The sequence below is a fragment of the Ascaphus truei genome, unplaced genomic scaffold (genome assembly GCF_040206685.1).
Source record: "Ascaphus truei isolate aAscTru1 unplaced genomic scaffold, aAscTru1.hap1 HAP1_SCAFFOLD_724, whole genome shotgun sequence".
Lineage (NCBI taxonomy): Eukaryota > Metazoa > Chordata > Amphibia > Anura > Ascaphidae > Ascaphus > Ascaphus truei.
In genome coordinates, this window is record NW_027457058.1 from 46,073 (window position 1) to 71,179 (window position 25,107).

General features: G+C 44.0%; 2 long non-coding RNA genes across 2 annotated transcripts; both read right to left on the reverse strand.

Moving 5' to 3' along the window:
• Window positions 1–8,205: 8,205 nt before the first annotated feature.
• Window positions 8,206–13,214, reverse strand: LOC142486069 (uncharacterized). Its single transcript, XR_012798778.1, has 4 exons — window positions 13,133–13,214; window positions 11,791–11,901; window positions 9,273–9,392; window positions 8,206–8,252 (listed from the first exon to the last, which is right to left on the reverse strand). It is a non-coding gene; the product is annotated as an uncharacterized LOC142486069 (long non-coding RNA).
• A 5,405-nt stretch (window positions 13,215–18,619) lies between these two features.
• Window positions 18,620–23,614, reverse strand: LOC142486068 (uncharacterized). The gene is made up of 4 exons (XR_012798777.1): window positions 23,533–23,614; window positions 22,191–22,301; window positions 19,687–19,806; window positions 18,620–18,666 (listed from the first exon to the last, which is right to left on the reverse strand). It is a non-coding gene; the product is annotated as an uncharacterized LOC142486068 (long non-coding RNA).
• Window positions 23,615–25,107: the final 1,493 nt, after the last annotated feature.

A 25,107-nucleotide genomic window follows, 5' to 3' on the forward strand; every position in this document is an offset into this window, starting at 1 on the left:
CCTCCATAGGTGTTAAGAGCAGCAGTGTGATGTGATGAAGTGTGATGAGAGCGTGCTTGTGAATTAAACCAATGCATGGGTTAGGCTGCGTCTATAGTAAGCACGCAACAGATGGCAAAGTTAGCGCATGCCTGTCGCTCCAGCAATCCCTGCACTGAGGTCCGAGGCGACGGGGAGGCCCTGCATCGCTCGCACGCACTGTGGACAACCAAGCGTGTGCCCATGATAATCACGGCCTTAGAGGGATGAGTGTGTCAGAGCCTAGAAGGGGCATATAGATGATGGAGGAGGAGGGAGGAGGAGATGATAGCATTGTAAGAGTTAACAAGATAGCTAGTTTAAGAAGAAAGTGAGGAGAGGTTAGAGATAAGGGTAGATGTCAGAGGAGAGAGTTCAATTAAGCTGAGGTATCGAGTAGGACAGGGGTGAGGGGAATGAGAAGTGGTGGATGATGAGAGCAGAAGAGGTCATGTACAAATAGACCATGTTAGTCGTAGAGCAGACATTCCAGAGGGCACGTGAGAAGGGAAGAGTAAAGTGAGACAAGGAATGTGGATTACATTAGATGGGTTAATACGCTTAGCAGGGAGGTGGAGAGAGAGGCAAGAGGCAGAGGGTGGTGTAGGGGTAGAGGAAGAGATGTTGCATGTACCTTGTCAGAACATTAAAGAACGTCAATTCACACTGGTGCAGAGTTGATGATGAAATGCTGAATCCAGTTCACGTCCAATTCAATTTTAACAGAACTTTTTCATTCTTCATTACTGCAAAAAAAAATTAAAAAACAATGCATTACTATTTTCAAAATGGATTGAATTCCCCCACCAATGACTATGTGTTACCAATATATCCCTCTCAGTCCCACTGCAGCACATACTGTACCAGTGTGAAAGTAAGAAGGTACACAGTACCGGTAAAACAATACGTGCCGGTACTATGCACCATATGAATTATAAGGGGATGTAAATCTCCCAGTCTCTCTCCATATCCGCAACAGAGCGGGCTCCGGTCAGTGGCATGGATGCCCATATATGGGTATGCTCATATTTGGGCATCCCATGTCACTGACCGGAGCCGGCTCTGAGTATAGGGATATATGCGGAGACGCACAGGTGCAAGGAAATGGGAGGAGGCACGGTGAGAAACAGGGAGAGACCACAGGAAGATAGAGGGCAACAACTTCCACAAGGTACTTGTATGGGTATAATTGTTTGTATTTTGTGCAGAGGGGGTAATTTCAGATAAAATACAATTCTCCACCCTCTACGAAACAATTCCACTTTGTTCAGTAAGCCAGAAAGTCTTGGTCCCATGTGGACTGAATTTAATGCAAATAAGGTCCTTAATACACAAGTAAAGAATAAAGTTACTTATTCTCTACTGTAAGAAGTGCCACATTGCCCACTATTTGGGTCCTGTGCCCAGATTGTGACCATGCATGGCAGAGGTGAGATTCCCCCAACTCCAATTTGCTACACTCTCCAAGAGAGATAATTGTGATCAGAGGTGGAACTAGGGGAGGGTGTGAGCAGGGTCACTGCCCAGGGAGTAACCTGACTGGGGGCACGGAAATCTCATTTAGTGCATATGTTGCGGCACTGCATTGATTGACCGGTCAATCTGCACTGCTGCCTGTCACAGTGACATCCTGATCGGGCACTGTGATCAGCTATAGCACTGACCCAGGTGAGATAGTTCAGCACTTTACAAGGAGGGAACAGATGTTGTGGGTGACAGATGCTGGAGGTAGGCCAAGACTGTTGGCCAGAGTAACGTGGAGACTTACTGCACTCTGCATGCCCATCCTCTCCCTGACATCAGGGGAAGGAAGTGGCCCTGGGGTGTGTGTAGGTATGCCAGATGTCAGTGTATGCATAAGTAAGTATGCCTGTGTAGTGGGAGGTGTAGGGGCGTTAAGCTGGAGGACTTAAAACAGGCACAAAAGCACATAGATACCTCTGATTATACCGCACCAAATGCTGATAATATCATGCTGTAGCTGCACTTTACAGAAGATGATGCAGATGTCATCATTGGTTGGTGGGTTCATTAAATCAATCCATCATATCATAACCACACTGTGCATATGATGTACTGAATCAGTAACACCAGGAAGACATCTCCATGTTAGGAGTAGAGTTGAAGTTAACAGAATATGTCCAGCACTGTGGTGTGTAGCCCATAAATAATAATTGTGCACATTACCAGAACAACATACTGTCAACTGCAAGATCATTTTGCTGCTTGTAGCGTATGCTCATCCTGTACAGTGTTGTAGTAGATCCGTCTCTTCAGTGTTCACTGCAACAAAAGTAAGACATTGCATTAATATTACAGACGTTTGGGGGCTGAAATCTCACTTCGCTGCGGACAATTTCCCTTTGCATAAGATTCTTGTGATTATGTCAATGATGATCAATAACTGCATCATAACACAGCCGCTCTATACAGAAGATGTACTTGCTCTCATTGGTCATTGAGGTAATACGTCACACAATGTACAGATATAGCAAGGATTATTTCTCCCACTTGTGCATTATGGCATTATGATGGGAAATGTTGTGAGATTCTGCATTATCAGCATCACTGAATCTTTTGGAAATTAAGTGATATTCTATGTTTTAATGCAATATTATGGGTGATCAGCCGGTAAAATAATAATAGCTTGCTGTATCTGTAGCCATGCTCTACCCATGATGTGCTGAACCAATGACTGCAGAGAGATTCAGAGTGCTAAACATGACTGGAACGCATCTCTGAATAATGGGCAGCAAAGCAGTGCAGAATAGGAGGTGAAAGTATTTAAAATGGAAGATCCTTAGCAGCTGTGTGGAGAGTAGACAGTACAGACTGACCAAGTAAATGGTAAAAGGAGTAACTTCAACATTACTTGGCTTTGTTCTCCACATTGAAGCTTTCCTCCTCTTTAAATCACTAATACTGATGCCATGTGTAACCTGTACTGAGAGTTATATAATCTACTGGCCTAGATGAAACCATATGATGCAAACAGGATCCATCCCACTCCAGATTCATAGAATTGAACCACCTCAACCTTTCATAACAATCACATAGAACTGCAGCTGTGCGCTACTGCACATGTTCTTGTTATGAATGGTAGTAGATGTGGTCCTTGGGTCTTTACTTCATACTGTAGCCACACTCTACTCATGATGTATTGAATCAACGAAAACTTGCATGGTTCAGATCACAGGAAGGGGTAGAGTAGAGATGAAAATATTCAATGTGAAACCCGTAGCAGCCCCGCAGGTTGTAAAGGATCCAGGAGGGAATGTGATTTAAGAATGTTGACATTCTAGCAATTAGGAGACAAACAGCAGGAGGGATACAGGGCGGTAGTTAGTAAGGCACATAGGGTGTAGGTTGTTTCTGAGAAAAGGGTGACCACTACAGGCTTAAAGTAAGAGGGTAAAGAGCCAGAGAATAGGGAGGAATTGAAGATGTGGGTGAGAGTGGGGACTAAGAGATGCAGTAAGGTGTGAGGGGATACGATCTAGAGGGCATGTGGTAGAGGGAGAAGAGAAGATGATTTGCTTCCAGCTCTGTAAGAGAAGAAAAAGAGTCAAATGCAGAAGGAGAATTAGGTAGAAGGAGAGAAGGGGGAAGGGACAGAAGGAATCTCCTTGTGGGTGGCATCCACCTTGCCTCTGAAGTAGTCAAATGCTTGAGGAGAAGTGAAGGAAGGATGGCAAGTGTGAGGAGAAGGTTAGTGGAGGGAGTCAAATACAGGGAAAAAAAGACAGCGTAAATTAAATTTGAGTGTTGATGAATGTGAAAAAAAAGTAGTGTGGTTTGGCCCCAGAGAGCAGCTTTATACAGGACTGGAGACATTTTTACTGTAGAAAAATCAAATATCAATTGTGTGATTTCCTTCATAGGCATTAAGAACAGCGAGTGGAAGTGTGATGAACATGTTTGGGAATTTAGCCAAGGGTGTGGGCTAGAGGGACAAGTGTGTCAGAGCCTAGAGGGGGCATATAGATAGGAGGATAGCATTGTAAGAGTTAATAAGATTGTTAGTTTAAGCGGAAAGAGAGAGAGAGCAGAGAGGTTAGAGTAGATGTCAGAGGAGAGTTTAATTAAGCAGAGGCAAATCAGTGGGACAGGTAAGATGGGGTGAGGGGAATGACTGATTGTGAATGATGAGAGCAGAAGAGGTCATGTACAACTAGAGCCTTGTTAGTCAGAGAACGGACATTCCAGATGGCATAGGAGAAGGGAAGAGAAAAGTAAGGAAAGGAATGTGGATTACATTAGATAGGTTAACACTCTTAGCAGGGAGGCAGAGGCAGGGAGGCCCGATGTGTATATGAGCAGGTTCAAGATTATAAGAGATATCCCACACATCAGCAAACATAGAAGGAGACACAGAGATAGGTGTAGAGAGAGACAGAGATAGCTCTATGTAGAGAGAGAGGGACGTAGAGAGAATGAGACAGATAGGCGCAGAGAGAGGGGGCGCAGAGAGAGGAGGCGCCAAAAGAGGGGGCGCAGAGAGAGGGGGCACAGAGAATAGGATATTAAAGAGTGCTTTTCATTGAGCAGTGCAGAAATAGCTGCAATAGAGGTCTGTACAAATGGTGCAGTGTGTAGACACATGCAAAGGTAGGGGAAGGAAAGAGGAGAACATGTGGATAAAAGCAGGAGTGTGGAAGTTAGAGAAATTAGAAAAGTTTAACAGAGGAGTGAGGAAACAGCCAGCAGAAAGAACAAGAGAGAGGTTACATTGGGATGACGTTCTGTGGTAAAGAGAAAATGCTAGGAGAGAGCTTTCAAATATTAGAGGACATGAATTGAGGGAGCAAATGTATAAATCAAAACCTGAGGGGGAGGTATAGCACGAAAGCTTGCACAGCAGATTATAGTCTTAATGTTGCGTGTACCTGTCAGGGTATTCAAGAAGTTAAATTCTCACAAGTGCAGAGTTCATGATGAAATGCTGAATCTAGTCCCCCTCCAATTTAATTTTAATATAACTTTTCCATTCTTCATTACTGCAAAAAGCAAACAAAACAAAACCACATTGCATTACTATTTTCAAAATGGATTGAATGGCATATTCAACAGTGACTGTGTGATGCCAATATTCCCCACTCACTCGTAGTGAAGCACATATTGTACTAGTGTTGAAAGTAGGCCGGTAGAGTCAGGTACGCAGTACTGATAAAACAATAAGTGCCCGTCGTAAGTACCAGCTCCGCAACAGTGCGGGCATCACATTAGTGACGTGGATGAACATATATGGATAAGCCCATATTAAGGCATCACGTGACCAGAGCCGTCACTGACTGGGTATACGTAAAGACGCAGGGAGATGCAAGGAAAGGGAGGGAGAGAGACAGGGAGAAGATGTGAAACGGAGGAAGGCACGGATGGAGGGAGTTCTTCCGAGCTTCTGCGGGCCTCTCTCTTTCACTGGTGCATGCCGGGAGCTGGTCCCAACATCCACAAAGTGTGTGTGTATTATTGGTTGTATTTTATGGGGGTAGGAGGGTAGTGTGTATATTGTGTGTGTGGGAGTATTATATTGTGTGTAGAGGTGCAGAGGAGAGTACTAGATTGTGTATCTTGTGTAAGGGTGTTGTGTATATTGTGTTTGGAGCTATAATATTATTGGGGAGATTAGTATTGAGGAGGTATTATAGTGTGTATTGTGGGGAGTATTAGTGTGTGTATTGTTTGTGGGTGACAGATGCTGGGGGTATGCAGCAATCCCTGCACTGAGGTCCGAGGCGGCTCTGCATCGCTCGCACGCACTGTGGATGACCAAGCATGTGCCCATGATAATCATGGCCTTACAGGGATGAGTGTGTCAGAGCCTAGAAGGGGCATATATATGATGGAGGAGGGAGGAGGAGGAGGGAGGAGGAGGAGATGATAGCATTGTAAAAGTTAACAAGATAGTTAGTTTAAGCAGAAAGTGAGGAGAGGTTAGAGATAAGGGTAGATGTCAGAGGAGAGAGTTCAATTAAGCTGAGGTATCGAGTAGGACAGGGGTGAGGGGAATGAGAGGTGGTGGATGATGAGAGCAGAAGAGGTCATGTACAAATAGACCTTGTTAGTCAGAGAGCAGTCATTCCAGAGGGCACGTGAGAAGTGAAGAGTAAAGTGAGACATGGAATGTGGATTACATTAGATGGGTTAATACGCTTAGCAGGGAGGTGGAGAGAGAGAGGCAAGAGGCAGAGAGTGGTGCAGGGGTTGAGGAAGAGATGTTGCATGTACCTTATCAGAACATTAAAGAACATCAATTCACACTGGTGCAGAGTTGATGATGAATCCAGTTCACCTCCAATTCAATTTTAACAGAAATGTTTCATTCTTCATTACTGAAAAAAAAGAAAAGTAAAAAACATTTCATTACTATTTTCAAAATGGATTGAATTCCCCCAACAATGACTATGTGTTACCAATATATCCCTCTCAGTCCCACTGCAGCATATACTGTACCAGTGTGAAAGTAGGAAGGTACACAGTACCGGTAAAACAATACGTGCCGGTACTATGCACCATATGAATTATAAGGGGATGTAAATCTCCCAGTCTCTCTCCATATCCGCAACAGAGCGGGCTCCGGTCAGTGGCATGGATGCCCATATATGGGTATGCTCATATTTGGGCATCCCATGTCACTGACCGGAGCCGGCTCTGAGTATAGGGATATATGCGGAGACGCAGAGGTGCAAGGAAATGGGAGGAGGCACGGTGAGAAACAGGGAGAGACCACAGGAAGATAGAGGGCAACAACTTCCACAAGGTACTTGTATGGGTATAATTGTTTGTATTTTGTGCAGAGGGGGTAATTTCAGATAAAATACAATTCTCCACCCTCTACGAAACAATTCCACTTTGTTCAGTAAGCCAGAAAGTCTTGGTCCCATGTGGACTGAATTTAATGCAAATAAGGTCCTTAATACACAAGTAAAGAATAAAGTTACTTATTCTCTACTGTAAGAAGTGCCACATTGCCCACTATTTGGGTCCTGTGCCCAGATTGTGACCATGCATGGCAGAGGTGAGATTCCCCCAACTCCAATTTGCTACACTCTCCAAGAGAGATAATTGTGATCAGAGGTGGAACTAGGGGAGGGTGTGAGCAGGGTCACTGCCCAGGGAGTAACCTGACTGGGGGCACGGAAATCTCATTTAGTGCATACACTACCGACACACTTTATTGAAGTGTGGTCGGTACCGCAAGCCGGGAAATCTCCCGGCTTGCTAGTGGCCGCCCCTCGGCGTGCCGCGCGTCATAGACGCGCGGTCACGCGTCATCGGGAGCGTGCGCCCGCTGCACGCATGTCCAGGGGCTCCCCGAGGGAGCCCTGGTGTCCCGCGATCGCGGGACAGCGGCAGGGGGTTCCGGGGAACCCGGCGGACCCGGCAGCGGTAGGGAGAGCGCCCCGATCGGAGGGCGCTCTTCCGCTGCTTCGGCGTGCACCCGTCACACTCGGGCGCGCGCCAGGCTACTGCTGCGGCACAGAACGGGCAAATGCTCGAATAAACTGTGCCGCAGCAGTATGTTGCGGCACTGCATTGATTGACCGGTCAATCTGCACTGCTGCCTGTCACAGTGACATCCTGATCGGGCACTGTGATCAGCTATAGCACTGACCCAGGTGAGATAGTTCAGCACTTTACAAGGAGGGAACAGATGTTGTGGGTGACAGATGCTGGAGGTAGGCCAAGACTGTTGGCCAGAGTAACGTGGAGACTTACTGCACTCTGCATGCCCATCCTCTCCCTGACATCAGGGGAAGGAAGTGGCCCTGGGGTGTGTGTAGGTATGCCAGATGTCAGTGTATGCATAAGTAAGTATGCCTGTGTAGTGGGAGGTGTAGGGGCGTTAAGCTGGAGGACTTAAAACAGGCACAAAAGCACATAGATACCTCTGATTATACCGCACCAAATGCTGATAATATCATGCTGTAGCTGCACTTTACAGAAGATGATGCAGATGTCATCATTGGTTGGTGGGTTCATTAAATCAATCCATCATATCATAACCACACTGTGCATATGATGTACTGAATCAGTAACACCAGGAAGACATCTCCATGTTAGGAGTAGAGTTGAAGTTAACAGAATATGTCCAGCACTGTGGTGTGTAGCCCATAAATAATAATTGTGCACATTACCAGAACAACATACTGTCAACTGCAAGATCATTTTGCTGCTTGTAGCGTATGCTCATCCTGTACAGTGTTGTAGTAGATCCGTCTCTTCAGTGTTCACTGCAACAAAAGTAAGACATTGCATTAATATTACAGACGTTTGGGGGCTGAAATCTCACTTCGCTGCGGACAATTTCCCTTTGCATAAGATTCTTGTGATTATGTCAATGATGATCAATAACTGCATCATAACACAGCCGCTCTATACAGAAGATGTACTTGCTCTCATTGGTCATTGAGGTAATACGTCACACAATGTACAGATATAGCAAGGATTATTTCTCCCACTTGTGCATTATGGCATTATGATGGGAAATGTTGTGAGATTCTGCATTATCAGCATCACTGAATCTTTTGGAAATTAAGTGATATTCTATGTTTTAATGCAATATTATGGGTGATCAGCCGGTAAAATAATAATAGCTTGCTGTATCTGTAGCCATGCTCTACCCATGATGTGCTGAACCAATGACTGCAGAGAGATTCAGAGTGCTAAACATGACTGGAACGCATCTCTGAATAATGGGCAGCAAAGCAGTGCAGAATAGGAGGTGAAAGTATTTAAAATGGAAGATCCTTAGCAGCTGTGTGGAGAGTAGACAGTACAGACTGACCAAGTAAATGGTAAAAGGAGTAACTTCAACATTACTTGGCTTTGTTCTCCACATTGAAGCTTTCCTCCTCTTTAAATCACTAATACTGATGCCATGTGTAACCTGTACTGAGAGTTATATAATCTACTGGCCTAGATGAAACCATATGATGCAAACAGGATCCATCCCACTCCAGATTCATAGAATTGAACCACCTCAACCTTTCATAACAATCACATAGAACTGCAGCTGTGCGCTACTGCACATGTTCTTGTTATGAATGGTAGTAGATGTGGTCCTTGGGTCTTTACTTCATACTGTAGCCACCCTCTACTCATGATGTATTGAATCAACGAAAACCTGCATGGTTCAGATCACAGGAAGGGGTAGAGTAGAGATGAAAATATTCAATGTGAAACCCGTAGCAGCCGGATTGTGTGGAGTCAATAAAACGACAAATACTAAATGGTAAATGAGAAATATACACATTGCTTATCTGTCTCTGTGTAGTAATTTTCCTTCTCTTCAACTGTCCTTCAAATTTTCTCTTTTGCAAGAAAAGGAACACATGGCTTCAATATTCACTTCTGTTCTGCAGTCATCCCTCCTGAAATAAAAGTTAAGCATTGCATTGTTATTATGATAATACATACAATAAACCTTGCTCCAAACCATTTGATGCAAAGCAAATCCACCTCCCACCCACAGCTGTGCTCCTTCTAGAGCATGCATGTCAAACTCCAGTCCTCGAGGGTCCCAAACAGGCCAGGTTTTCAGTAGGGATATCCTGAAAACCTGGCCTGTTTGCGGCCCTCGAGGACTGGAGTTTGACATCCTTGTTCTTGAGCTTCTACCACGCAAGTCATCCATGTGAGTGACACTGTACTGCAGTCCTGGTCTGCACACAATCTACTGAATCAATGACATCACACTGTAAAGGCAATCTACAAGATGTATTAGTTGTCCACACTTCCGAAATGTTACTTTTATGTCCAAATCACTTATTCCCATGACCTGATATTTGTATTTGTTATTTATAGGATTGTCACAAAGAGTTGATGAGGTCACCAAATGATAGTATGTAGAGAGAAAGAGAGATCTCAGAACAGAGCCCTGATGTATACCCACAGACAGATCAATAGAAGACGAAGACATGTTAGCAACAGAGATGGAGAATGTGTGACAGGAAAGTTATGATGAAAACCAGGATAGAACTGTGTTACGGATACCAAGAGAGAGTTTAGAATATGAAGGAGGAGAGTGATTGAGAGCATCAAACGCAGCAGATAGATCAAGTAGGATTAGTAGGGAAAAGTGACCTTGGGAATTTGCTTTAAGCACAGTCTGTAGAACGAGCTGTACGAAAGGCAGGTTGTAAAGGATCCAGGAGGGAATGTGATTTAAGAATGTTGACATTCTAGCAATTAGGAGACAAACAGCAGGAGGGATACAGGGCGGTAGTTAGTAAGGCACATAGGGTGTAGGTTGTTTCTGAGAAAAGGGTGACCACTACAGGCTTAAAGTAAGAGGGTAAAGAGCCAGAGAATAGGGAGGAATTGAAGATGTGGGTGAGAGTGGGGACTAAGAGATGCAGTAAGGTGTGAGGGGATACGATCTAGAGGGCATGTGGTAGAGGGAGAAGAGAAGATGATTTGCTTCCAGCTCTGTAAGAGAAGAAAAAGAGTCAAATGCAGAAGGAGAATTAGGTAGAAGGAGAGAAGGGGGAAGGGACAGAAGGAATCTCCTTGTGGGTGGCATCCACCTTGCCTCTGAAGTAGTCAAATGCTTGAGGAGAAGTGAAGGAAGGATGGCAAGTGTGAGGAGAAGGTTAGTGGAGGGAGTCAAATACAGGGAAAAAAAGACAGTGTAAATTAAATTTGAGTGTTGATGAATGTGAAAAAAAAGTAGTGTGGTTTGGCCCCAGAGAGCAGCTTTATACAGGACTGGAGACATTTTTACTGTAGAAAAATCAAATATCAATTGTGTGATTTCCTTCATAGGCATTAAGAACAGCGAGTGGAAGTGTGATGAACATGTTTGGGAATTTAGCCAAGGGTGTGGGCTAGAGGGACAAGTGTGTCAGAGCCTAGAGGGGGCATATAGATAGGAGGATAGCATTGTAAGAGTTAATAAGATTGTTAGTTTAAGCGGAAAGAGAGAGAGAGCAGAGAGGTTAGAGTAGATGTCAGAGGAGAGTTTAATTAAGCAGAGGCAAATCAGTGGGACAGGTAAGATGGGGTGAGGGGAATGACTGATTGTGAATGATGAGAGCAGAAGAGGTCATGTACAACTAGAGCCTTGTTAGTCAGAGAACGGACATTCCAGATGGCATAGGAGAAGGGAAGAGAAAAGTAAGGAAAGGAATGTGGATTACATTAGATAGGTTAACACTCTTAGCAGGGAGGCAGAGGCAGGGAGGCCCGATGTGTATATGAGCAGGTTCAAGATTATAAGAGATATCCCACACATCAGCAAACATAGAAGGAGACACAGAGATAGGTGTAGAGAGAGACAGAGATAGCTCTATGTAGAGAGAGAGGGACGTAGAGAGAATGAGACAGATAGGCGCAGAGAGAGGGGGCGCAGAGAGAGGAGGCGCCAAAAGAGGGGGCGCAGAGAGAGGGGGCACAGAGAATAGGATATTAAAGAGTGCTTTTCATTGAGCAGTGCAGAAATAGCTGCAATAGAGGTCTGTACAAATGGTGCAGTGTGTAGACACATGCAAAGGTAGGGGAAGGAAAGAGGAGAACATGTGGATAAAAGCAGGAGTGTGGAAGTTAGAGAAATTAGAAAAGTTTAACAGAGGAGTGAGGAAACAGCCAGCAGAAAGAACAAGAGAGAGGTTACATTGGGATGACGTTCTGTGGTAAAGAGAAAATGCTAGGAGAGAGCTTTCAAATATTAGAGGACATGAATTGAGGGAGCAAATGTATAAATCAAAACCTGAGGGGGAGGTATAGCACGAAAGCTTGCACAGCAGATTATAGTCTTAATGTTGCGTGTACCTGTCAGGGTATTCAAGAAGTTAAATTCTCACAAGTGCAGAGTTCATGATGAAATGCTGAATCTAGTCCCCCTCCAATTTAATTTTAATATAACTTTTCCATTCTTCATTACTGCAAAAAGCAAACAAAACAAAACCACATTGCATTACTATTTTCAAAATGGATTGAATGGCATATTCAACAGTGACTGTGTGATGCCAATATTCCCCACTCACTCGTAGTGAAGCACATATTGTACTAGTGTTGAAAGTAGGCCGGTAGAGTCAGGTACGCAGTACTGATAAAACAATAAGTGCCCGTCGTAAGTACCAGCTCCGCAACAGTGCGGGCATCACATTAGTGACGTGGATGAACATATATGGATAAGCCCATATTAAGGCATCACGTGACCAGAGCCGTCACTGACTGGGTATACGTAAAGACGCAGGGAGATGCAAGGAAAGGGAGGGAGAGAGACAGGGAGAAGATGTGAAACGGAGGAAGGCACGGATGGAGGGAGTTCTTCCGAGCTTCTGCGGGCCTCTCTCTTTCACTGGTGCATGCCGGGAGCTGGTCCCAACATCCACAAAGTGTGTGTGTATTATTGGTTGTATTTTATGGGGGTAGGAGGGTAGTGTGTATATTGTGTGTGTGGGAGTATTATATTGTGTGTAGAGGTGCAGAGGAGAGTACTAGATTGTGTATCTTGTGTAAGGGTGTTGTGTATATTGTGTTTGGAGCTATAATATTATTGGGGAGATTAGTATTGAGGAGGTATTATAGTGTGTATTGTGGGGAGTATTAGTGTGTGTATTGTTTGTGGGTGACAGATGCTGGGGGTATGCAGCAATCCCTGCACTGAGGTCCGAGGCGGCTCTGCATCGCTCGCACGCACTGTGGATGACCAAGCATGTGCCCATGATAATCATGGCCTTAGAGGGATGAGTGTGTCAGAGCCTAGAAGGGGCATATATATGATGGAGGAGGGAGGAGGAGGAGGGAGGAGGAGGAGATGATAGCATTGTAAAAGTTAACAAGATAGTTAGTTTAAGCAGAAAGTGAGGAGAGGTTAGAGATAAGGGTAGATGTCAGAGGAGAGAGTTCAATTAAGCTGAGGTATCGAGTAGGACAGGGGTGAGGGGAATGAGAGGTGGTGGATGATGAGAGCAGAAGAGGTCATGTACAAATAGACCTTGTTAGTCAGAGAGCAGTCATTCCAGAGGGCACGTGAGAAGTGAAGAGTAAAGTGAGACATGGAATGTGGATTACATTAGATGGGTTAATACGCTTAGCAGGGAGGTGGAGAGAGAGAGGCAAGAGGCAGAGAGTGGTGCAGGGGTTGAGGAAGAGATGTTGCATGTACCTTATCAGAACATTAAAGAACATCAATTCACACTGGTGCAGAGTTGATGATGAATCCAGTTCACCTCCAATTCAATTTTAACAGAAATGTTTCATTCTTCATTACTGAAAAAAAAGAAAAGTAAAAAACATTTCATTACTATTTTCAAAATGGATTGAATTCCCCCAACAATGACTATGTGTTACCAATATATCCCTCTCAGTCCCACTGCAGCATATACTGTACCAGTGTGAAAGTAGGAAGGTACACAGTACCGGTAAAACAATACGTGCCGGTACTATGCACCATATGAATTATAAGGGGATGTAAATCTCCCAGTCTCTCTCCATATCCGCAACAGAGCGGGCTCCGGTCAGTGGCATGGATGCCCATATATGGGTATGCTCATATTTGGGCATCCCATGTCACTGACCGGAGCCGGCTCTGAGTATAGGGATATATGCGGAGACGCAGAGGTGCAAGGAAATGGGAGGAGGCACGGTGAGAAACAGGGAGAGACCACAGGAAGATAGAGGGCAACAACTTCCACAAGGTACTTGTATGGGTATAATTGTTTGTATTTTGTGCAGAGGGGGTAATTTCAGATAAAATACAATTCTCCACCCTCTACGAAACAATTCCACTTTGTTCAGTAAGCCAGAAAGTCTTGGTCCCATGTGGACTGAATTTAATGCAAATAAGGTCCTTAATACACAAGTAAAGAATAAAGTTACTTATTCTCTACTGTAAGAAGTGCCACATTGCCCACTATTTGGGTCCTGTGCCCAGATTGTGACCATGCATGGCAGAGGTGAGATTCCCCCAACTCCAATTTGCTACACTCTCCAAGAGAGATAATTGTGATCAGAGGTGGAACTAGGGGAGGGTGTGAGCAGGGTCACTGCCCAGGGAGTAACCTGACTGGGGGCACGGAAATCTCATTTAGTGCATATGTTGCGGCACTGCATTGATTGACCGGTCAATCTGCACTGCTGCCTGTCACAGTGACATCCTGATCGGGCACTGTGATCAGCTATAGCACTGACCCAGGTGAGATAGTTCAGCACTTTACAAGGAGGGAACAGATGTTGTGGGTGACAGATGCTGGAGGTAGGCCAAGACTGTTGGCCAGAGTAACGTGGAGACTTACTGCACTCTGCATGCCCATCCTCTCCCTGACATCAGGGGAAGGAAGTGGCCCTGGGGTGTGTGTAGGTATGCCAGATGTCAGTGTATGCATAAGTAAGTATGCCTGTGTAGTGGGAGGTGTAGGGGCGTTAAGCTGGAGGACTTAAAACAGGCACAAAAGCACATAGATACCTCTGATTATACCGCACCAAATGCTGATAATATCATGCTGTAGCTGCACTTTACAGAAGATGATGCAGATGTCATCATTGGTTGGTGGGTTCATTAAATCAATCCATCATATCATAACCACACTGTGCATATGATGTACTGAATCAGTAACACCAGGAAGACATCTCCATGTTAGGAGTAGAGTTGAAGTTAACAGAATATGTCCAGCACTGTGGTGTGTAGCCCATAAATAATAATTGTGCACATTACCAGAACAACATACTGTCAACTGCAAGATCATTTTGCTGCTTGTAGCGTATGCTCATCCTGTACAGTGTTGTAGTAGATCCGTCTCTTCAGTGTTCACTGCAACAAAAGTAAGACATTGCATTAATATTACAGACGTTTGGGGGCTGAAATCTCACTTCGCTGCGGACAATTTCCCTTTGCATAAGATTCTTGTGATTATGTCAATGATGATCAATAACTGCATCATAACACAGCCGCTCTATACAGAAGATGTACTTGCTCTCATTGGTCATTGAGGTAATACGTCACACAATGTACAGATATAGCAAGGATTATTTCTCCCACTTGTGCATTATGGCATTATGATGGGAAATGTTGTGAGATTCTGCATTATCAGCATCACTGAATCTTTTGGAAATTAAGTGATATTCTATGTTTTAATGCAATATTATGGGTGATCAGCCGGTAAAATAATAATAGCTTGCTGTATCTGTAGCCATGCTCTACCCATGATGTGCTGAACCAATGACTGCAGAGAGATTCAGAGTGCTAAACATGACTGGAACGCATCTCTGAATAATGGGCAGCAAAGCAGTGCAGAATAGGAGGTGAAAGTATTTAAAATGGAAGATCCTTAGCAGCTGTGTGGAGAGTAGACAGTACAGACTGACCAAGTAAATGGTAAAAGGAGTAACTTCAACATTACTTGGCTTTGTTCTCCACATTGAAGCTTTCCTCCTCTTTAAATCACTAATACTGATGCCATGTGTAACCTGTACTGAGAGTTATATAATCTACTGGCCTAGATGAAACCATATGATGCAAACAGGATCCATCCCACTCCAGATTCATAGAATTGAACCACCTCAACCTTTCATAACAATCACATAGAACTGCAGCTGTGCGCTACTGCACATGTTCTTGTTATGAATGGTAGTAGATGTGGTCCTTGGGTCTTTACTTCATACTGTAGCCACCCTCTACTCATGATGTATTGAATCAACGAAAACCTGCATGGTTCAGATCACAGGAAGGGGTAGAGTAGAGATGAAAATATTCAATGTGAAACCCGTAGCAGCCGGATTGTGTGGAGTCAATAAAACGACAAATACTAAATGGTAAATGAGAAATATACACATTGCTTATCTGTCTCTGTGTAGTAATTTTCCTTCTCTTCAACTGTCCTTCAAATTTTCTCTTTTGCAAGAAAAGGAACACATGGCTTCAATATTCACTTCTGTTCTGCAGTCATCCCTCCTGAAATAAAAGTTAAGCATTGCATTGTTATTATGATAATACATACAATAAACCTTGCTCCAAACCATTTGATGCAAAGCAAATCCACCTCCCACCCACAGCTGTGCTCCTTCTAGAGCATGCATGTCAAACTCCAGTCCTCGAGGGTCCCAAACAGGCCAGGTTTTCAGTAGGGATATCCTGAAAACCTGGCCTGTTTGCGGCCCTCGAGGACTGGAGTTTGACATCCTTGTTCTTGAGCTTCTACCACGCAAGTCATCCATGTGAGTGACACTGTACTGCAGTCCTGGTCTGCACACAATCTACTGAATCAATGACATCACACTGTAAAGGCAATCTACAAGATGTATTAGTTGTCCACACTTCCGAAATGTTACTTTTATGTCCAAATCACTTATTCCCATGACCTGATATTTGTATTTGTTATTTATAGGATTGTCACAAAGAGTTGATGAGGTCACCAAATGATAGTATGTAGAGAGAAAGAGAGATCTCAGAACAGAGCCCTGATGTATACCCACAGACAGATCAATAGAAGACGAAGACATGTTAGCAACAGAGATGGAGAATGTGTGACAGGAAAGTTATGATGAAAACCAGGATAGAACTGTGTTACGGATACCAAGAGAGAGTTTAGAATATGAAGGAGGAGAGTGATTGAGAGCATCAAACGCAGCAGATAGATCAAGTAGGATTAGTAGGGAAAAGTGACCTTGGGAATTTGCTTTAAGCACAGTCTGTAGAACGAGCTGTACGAAAGGCAGGTTGTAAAGGATCCAGGAGGGAATGTGATTTAAGAATGTTGACATTCTAGCAATTAGGAGACAAACAGCAGGAGGGATACAGGGCGGTAGTTAGTAAGGCACATAGGGTGTAGGTTGTTTCTGAGAAAAGGGTGACCACTACAGGCTTAAAGTAAGAGGGTAAAGAGCCAGAGAATAGGGAGGAATTGAAGATGTGGGTGAGAGTGGGGACTAAGAGATGCAGTAAGGTGTGAGGGGATACGATCTAGAGGGCATGGGTTAATACGCTTAGCAGGGAGGTGGAGAGAGAGAGGCAAGAGGCAGAGAGTGGTGCAGGGGTTGAGGAAGAGATGTTGCATGTACCTTATCAGAACATTAAAGAACATCAATTCACACTGGTGCAGAGTTGATGATGAATCCAGTTCACCTCCAATTCAATTTTAACAGAAATGTTTCATTCTTCATTACTGAAAAAAAAGAAAAGTAAAAAACATTTCATTACTATTTTCAAAATGGATTGAATTCCCCCAACAATGACTATGTGTTACCAATATATCCCTCTCAGTCCCACTGCAGCATATACTGTACCAGTGTGAAAGTAGGAAGGTACACAGTACCGGTAAAACAATACGTGCCGGTACTATGCACCATATGAATTATAAGGGGATGTAAATCTCCCAGTCTCTCTCCATATCCGCAACAGAGCGGGCTCCGGTCAGTGGCATGGATGCCCATATATGGGTATGCTCATATTTGGGCATCCCATGTCACTGACCGGAGCCGGCTCTGAGTATAGGGATATATGCGGAGACGCAGAGGTGCAAGGAAATGGGAGGAGGCACGGTGAGAAACAGGGAGAGACCACAGGAAGATAGAGGGCAACAACTTCCACAAGGTACTTGTATGGGTATAATTGTTTGTATTTTGTGCAGAGGGGGTAATTTCAGATAAAATACAATTCTCCACCCTCTACGAAACAATTCCACTTTGTTCAGTAAGCCAGAAAGTCTTGGTCCCATGTGGACTGAATTTAATGCAAATAAGGTCCTTAATACACAAGTAAAGAATAAAGTTACTTATTCTCTACTGTAAGAAGTGCCACATTGCCCACTATTTGGGTCCTGTGCCCAGATTGTGACCATGCATGGCAGAGGTGAGATTCCCCCAACTCCAATTTGCTACACTCTCCAAGAGAGATAATTGTGATCAGAGGTGGAACTAGGGGAGGGTGTGAGCAGGGTCACTGCCCAGGGAGTAACCTGACTGGGGGCACGGAAATCTCATTTAGTGCATATGTTGCGGCACTGCATTGATTGACCGGTCAATCTGCACTGCTGCCTGTCACAGTGACATCCTGATCGGGCACTGTGATCAGCTATAGCACTGACCCAGGTGAGATAGTTCAGCACTTTACAAGGAGGGAACAGATGTTGTGGGTGACAGATGCTGGAGGTAGGCCAAGACTGTTGGCCAGAGTAACGTGGAGACTTACTGCACTCTGCATGCCCATCCTCTCCCTGACATCAGGGGAAGGAAGTGGCCCTGGGGTGTGTGTAGGTATGCCAGATGTCAGTGTATGCATAAGTAAGTATGCCTGTGTAGTGGGAGGTGTAGGGGCGTTAAGCTGGAGGACTTAAAACAGGCACAAAAGCACATAGATACCTCTGATTATACCGCACCAAATGCTGATAATATCATGCTGTAGCTGCACTTTACAGAAGATGATGCAGATGTCATCATTGGTTGGTGGGTTCATTAAATCAATCCATCATATCATAACCACACTGTGCATATGATGTACTGAATCAGTAACACCAGGAAGACATCTCCATGTTAGGAGTAGAGTTGAAGTTAACAGAATATGTCCAGCACTGTGGTGTGTAGCCCATAAATAATAATTGTGCACATTACCAGAACAACATACTGTCAACTGCAAGATCATTTTGCTGCTTGTAGCGTATGCTCATCCTGTACAGTGTTGTAGTAGATCCGTCTCTTCAGTGTTCACTGCAACAAAAGTAAGACATTGCATTAATATTACAGACGTTTGGGGGCTGAAATCTCACTTCGCTGCGGACAATTTCCCTTTGCATAAGATTCTTGTGATTATGTCAATGATGATCAATAACTGCATCATAACACAGCCGCTCTATACAGAAGATGTACTTGCTCTCATTGGTCATTGAGGTAATACGTCACACAATGTACAGATATAGCAAGGATTATTTCTCCCACTTGTGCATTATGGCATTATGATGGGAAATGTTGTGAGATTCTGCATTATCAGCATCACTGAATCTTTTGGAAATTAAGTGATATTCTATGTTTTAATGCAATATTATGGGTGATCAGCCGGTAAAATAATAATAGCTTGCTGTATCTGTAGCCATGCTCTACCCATGATGTGCTGAACCAATGACTGCAGAGAGATTCAGAGTGCTAAACATGACTGGAACGCATCTCTGAATAATGGGCAGCAAAGCAGTGCAGAATAGGAGGTGAAAGTATTTAAAATGGAAGATCCTTAGCAGCTGTGTGGAGAGTAGACAGTACAGACTGACCAAGTAAATGGTAAAAGGAGTAACTTCAACATTACTTGGCTTTGTTCTCCACATTGAAGCTTTCCTCCTCTTTAAATCACTAATACTGATGCCATGTGTAACCTGTACTGAGAGTTATATAATCTACTGGCCTAGATGAAACCATATGATGCAAACAGGATCCATCCCACTCCAGATTCATAGAATTGAACCACCTCAACCTTTCATAACAATCACATAGAACTGCAGCTGTGCGCTACTGCACATGTTCTTGTTATGAATGGTAGTAGATGTGGTCCTTGGGTCTTTACTTCATACTGTAGCCACACTCTACTCATGATGTATTGAATCAACGAAAACTTGCATGGTTCAGATCACAGGAAGGGGTAGAGTAGAGATGAAAATATTCAATGTGAAACCCGTAGCAGCCGGATTGTGTGGAGTCAATAAAACGACAAATACTAAATGGTAAATGAGAAATATACACATTGCTTATCTGTCTCTGTGTAGTAATTTTCCTTCTCTTCAACTGTCCTTCAAATTTTCTCTTTTGCAAGAAAAGGAACACATGGCTTCAATATTCACTTCTGTTCTGCAGTCATCCCTCCTGAAATAAAAGTTAAGCATTGCATTGTTATTATGATAATACATACAATAAACCTTGCTCCAAACCATTTGATGCAAAGCAAATCCACCTCCCACCCACAGCTGTGCTCCTTCTAGAGCATGCATGTCAAACTCCAGTCCTCGAGGGTCCCAAACAGGCCAGGTTTTCAGTAGGGATATCCTGAAAACCTGGCCTGTTTGCTGCCCTCGAGGACTGGAGTTTGACATCCTTGTTCTTGAGCTTCTACCACGCAAGTCATCCATGTGAGTGACACTGTACTGCAGTCCTGGTCTGCACACAATCTACTGAATCAATGACATCACACTGTAAAGGCAATCTACAAGATGTATTAGTTGTCCACACTTCCGAAATGTTACTTTTATGTCCAAATCACTTATTCCCATGACCTGATATTTGTATTTGTTATTTATAGGATTGTCACAAAGAGTTGATGAGGTCACCAAATGATAGTATGTAGAGAGAAAGAGAGATCTCAGAACAGAGCCCTGATGTATACCCACAGACAGATCAATAGAAGACGAAGACATGTTAGCAACAGAGATGGAGAATGTGTGACAGGAAAGTTATGATGAAAACCAGGATAGAACTGTGTTACGGATACCAAGAGAGAGTTTAGAATATGAAGGAGGAGAGTGATTGAGAGCATCAAACGCAGCAGATAGATCAAGTAGGATTAGTAGGGAAAAGTGACCTTGGGAATTTGCTTTAAGCACAGTCTGTAGAACGAGCTGTACGAAAGGCAGGTTGTAAAGGATCCAGGAGGGAATGTGATTTAAGAATGTTGACATTCTAGCAATTAGGAGACAAACAGCAGGAGGGATACAGGGCGGTAGTTAGTAAGGCACATAGGGTGTAGGTTGTTTCTGAGAAAAGGGTGACCACTACAGGCTTAAAGTAAGAGGGTAAAGAGCCAGAGAATAGGGAGGAATTGAAGATGTGGGTGAGAGTGGGGACTAATCGATGCAGTAAGGTGTGAGGGGATACGATCTAGAGGGCATGTGGTAGAGGGAGAAGAGAAGATGATTAGCTTCCAGCTCTGTAAGAGAAGAAAAGGAGTCAAATGCAGAAGGAGAATTAGGTAGAAGGAGAGAAGGGGGAAGGGACAGAAGGAATCTCCTTGTGGGTGGCATCCACCTTGCCTCTGAAGTAGTCAAATGCTTGAGGAGAAGTGAAGGAAGGATGGCAAGTGTGAGGAGAAGGTTAGTGGAGGGAGTCAAATACAGGGAAAAAAAGACAGCGTAAATTAAATTTGAGTGTTGATGAATGTGAAAAAAAAGTAGTGTGGTTTGGCCCCAGAGAGCAGCTTTATACAGGACTGGAGACATTTTTACTGTAGAAAAATCAAATATCAATTGTGTGATTTCCTTCATAGGCATTAAGAACAGCGAGTGGAAGTGTGATGAACATGTTTGGGAATTTAGCCAAGGGTGTGGGCTAGAGGGACAAGTGTGTCAGAGCCTAGAGGGGGCATATAGATAGGAGGATAGCATTGTAAGAGTTAATAAGATTGTTAGTTTAAGCGGAAAGAGAGAGAGAGCAGAGAGGTTAGAGTAGATGTCAGAGGAGAGTTTAATTAAGCAGAGGCAAATCAGTGGGACAGGTAAGATGGGGTGAGGGGAATGACTGATTGTGAATGATGAGAGCAGAAGAGGTCATGTACAACTAGAGCCTTGTTAGTCAGAGAACGGACATTCCAGATGGCATAGGAGAAGGGAAGAGAAAAGTAAGGAAAGGAATGTGGATTACATTAGATAGGTTAACACTCTTAGCAGGGAGGCCCGATGTGTATATGAGCAGGTTCAAGATTATAAGAGATATCCCACACATCAGCAAACATAGAAGGAGACACAGAGATAGGTGTAGAGAGAGACAGAGATAGCTCTATGTAGAGAGAGAGGGACGTAGAGAGAATGAGACAGATAGGCGCAGAGAGAGGGGGCGCAGAGAGAGGAGGCGCCAAAAGAGGGGGCGCAGAGAGAGGGGGCCCAGAGAATAGGATATTAAAGAGTGCTTTTCATTGAGCAGTGCAGAAATAGCTGCAATAGAGGTCTGTACAAATGGTGCAGTGTGTAGACACATGCAAAGGTAGGGGAAGGAAAGAGGAGAACATGTGGATAAAAGCAGGAGTGTGGAAGTTAGAGAAATTAGAAAAGTTTAACAGAGGAGTGAGGAAACAGCCAGCAGAAAGAACAAGAGAGAGGTTACATTGGGATGACGTTCTGTGGTAAAGAGAAAATGCTAGGAGAGAGCTTTCAAATATTAGAGGACATGAATTGAGGGAGCAAATGTATAAATCAAAACCTGAGGGGGAGGTATAGCACGAAAGCTTGCACAGCAGATTATAGTCTTAATGTTGCGTGTACCTGTCAGGGTATTCAAGAAGTTAAATTCTCACAAGTGCAGAGTTCATGATGAAATGCTGAATCTAGTCCCCCTCCAATTTAATTTTAATATAACTTTTCCATTCTTCATTACTGCAAAAAGCAAACAAAACAAAACCACATTGCATTACTATTTTCAAAATGGATTGAATGGCATATTCAACAGTGACTGTGTGATGCCAATATTCCCCACTCACTCGTAGTGAAGCACATATTGTACTAGTGTTGAAAGTAGGCCAGTAGAGTCAGGTACGCAGTACTGATAAAACAATAAGTGCCCGTCGTAAGTACCAGCTCCGCAACAGTGCGGGCATCACATTAGTGACGTGGATGAACATATATGGATAAGCCCATATTAAGGCATCACGTGACCAGAGCCGTCACTGACTGGGTATACGTAAAGACGCAGGGAGATGCAAGGAAAGGGAGGGAGAGAGACAGGGAGAAGATGTGAAACGGAGGAAGGCACGGATGGAGGGAGTTCTTCCGAGCTTCTGCGGGCCTCTCTCTTTCACTGGTGCATGCCGGGAGCTGGTCCCAACATCCACAAAGTGTGTGTGTATTATTGGTTGTATTTTATGGGGGTAGGAGGGTAGTGTGTATATTGTGTGTGTGGGAGTATTATATTGTGTGTAGAGGTGCAGAGGAGAGTACTAGATTGTGTATCTTGTGTAAGGGTGTTGTGTATATTGTGTTTGGAGCTATAATATTATTGGGGAGATTAGTATTGAGGAGGTATTATAGTGTGTATTGTGGGGAGTATTAGTGTGTGTATTGTTTGTGGGTGACAGATGCTGGGGGTATGCAGCAATCCCTGCACTGAGGTCCGAGGCGGCTCTGCATCGCTCGCACGCACTGTGGATGACCAAGCATGTGCCCATGATAATCATGGCCTTAGAGGGATGAGTGTGTCAGAGCCTAGAAGGGGCATATATATGATGGAGGAGGGAGGAGGAGGAGGGAGGAGGAGGAGATGATAGCATTGTAAAAGTTAACAAGATAGTTAGTTTAAGCAGAAAGTGAGGAGAGGTTAGAGATAAGGGTAGATGTCAGAGGAGAGAGTTCAATTAAGCTGAGGTATCGAGTAGGACAGGGGTGAGGGGAATGAGAGGTGGTGGATGATGAGAGCAGAAGAGGTCATGTACAAATAGACCTTGTTAGTCAGAGAGCAGTCATTCCAGAGGGCACGTGAGAAGTGAAGAGTAAAGTGAGACATGGAATGTGGATTACATTAGATGGGTTAATACGCTTAGCAGGGAGGTGGAGAGAGAGAGGCAAGAGGCAGAGAGTGGTGCAGGGGTTGAGGAAGAGATGTTGCATGTACCTTATCAGAACATTAAAGAACATCAATTCACACTGGTGCAGAGTTGATGATGAATCCAGTTCACCTCCAATTCAATTTTAACAGAAATGTTTCATTCTTCATTACTGAAAAAAAAGAAAAGTAAAAAACATTTCATTACTATTTTCAAAATGGATTGAATTCCCCCAACAATGACTATGTGTTACCAATATATCCCTCTCAGTCCCACTGCAGCATATACTGTACCAGTGTGAAAGTAGGAAGGTACACAGTACCGGTAAAACAATACGTGCCGGTACTATGCACCATATGAATTATAAGGGGATGTAAATCTCCCAGTCTCTCTCCATATCCGCAACAGAGCGGGCTCCGGTCAGTGGCATGGATGCCCATATATGGGTATGCTCATATTTGGGCATCCCATGTCACTGACCGGAGCCGGCTCTGAGTATAGGGATATATGCGGAGACGCAGAGGTGCAAGGAAATGGGAGGAGGCACGGTGAGAAACAGGGAGAGACCACAGGAAGATAGAGGGCAACAACTTCCACAAGGTACTTGTATGGGTATAATTGTTTGTATTTTGTGCAGAGGGGGTAATTTCAGATAAAATACAATTCTCCACCCTCTACGAAACAATTCCACTTTGTTCAGTAAGCCAGAAAGTCTTGGTCCCATGTGGACTGAATTTAATGCAAATAAGGTCCTTAATACACAAGTAAAGAATAAAGTTACTTATTCTCTACTGTAAGAAGTGCCACATTGCCCACTATTTGGGTCCTGTGCCCAGATTGTGACCATGCATGGCAGAGGTGAGATTCCCCCAACTCCAATTTGCTACACTCTCCAAGAGAGATAATTGTGATCAGAGGTGGAACTAGGGGAGGGTGTGAGCAGGGTCACTGCCCAGGGAGTAACCTGACTGGGGGCACGGAAATCTCATTTAGTGCATATGTTGCGGCACTGCATTGATTGACCGGTCAATCTGCACTGCTGCCTGTCACAGTGACATCCTGATCGGGCACTGTGATCAGCTATAGCACTGACCCAGGTGAGATAGTTCAGCACTTTACAAGGAGGGAACAGATGTTGTGGGTGACAGATGCTGGAGGTAGGCCAAGACTGTTGGCCAGAGTAACGTGGAGACTTACTGCACTCTGCATGCCCATCCTCTCCCTGACATCAGGGGAAGGAAGTGGCCCTGGGGTGTGTGTAGGTATGCCAGATGTCAGTGTATGCATAAGTAAGTATGCCTGTGTAGTGGGAGGTGTAGGGGCGTTAAGCTGGAGGACTTAAAACAGGCACAAAAGCACATAGATACCTCTGATTATACCGCACCAAATGCTGATAATATCATGCTGTAGCTGCACTTTACAGAAGATGATGCAGATGTCATCATTGGTTGGTGGGTTCATTAAATCAATCCATCATATCATAACCACACTGTGCATATGATGTACTGAATCAGTAACACCAGGAAGACATCTCCATGTTAGGAGTAGAGTTGAAGTTAACAGAATATGTCCAGCACTGTGGTGTGTAGCCCATAAATAATAATTGTGCACATTACCAGAACAACATACTGTCAACTGCAAGA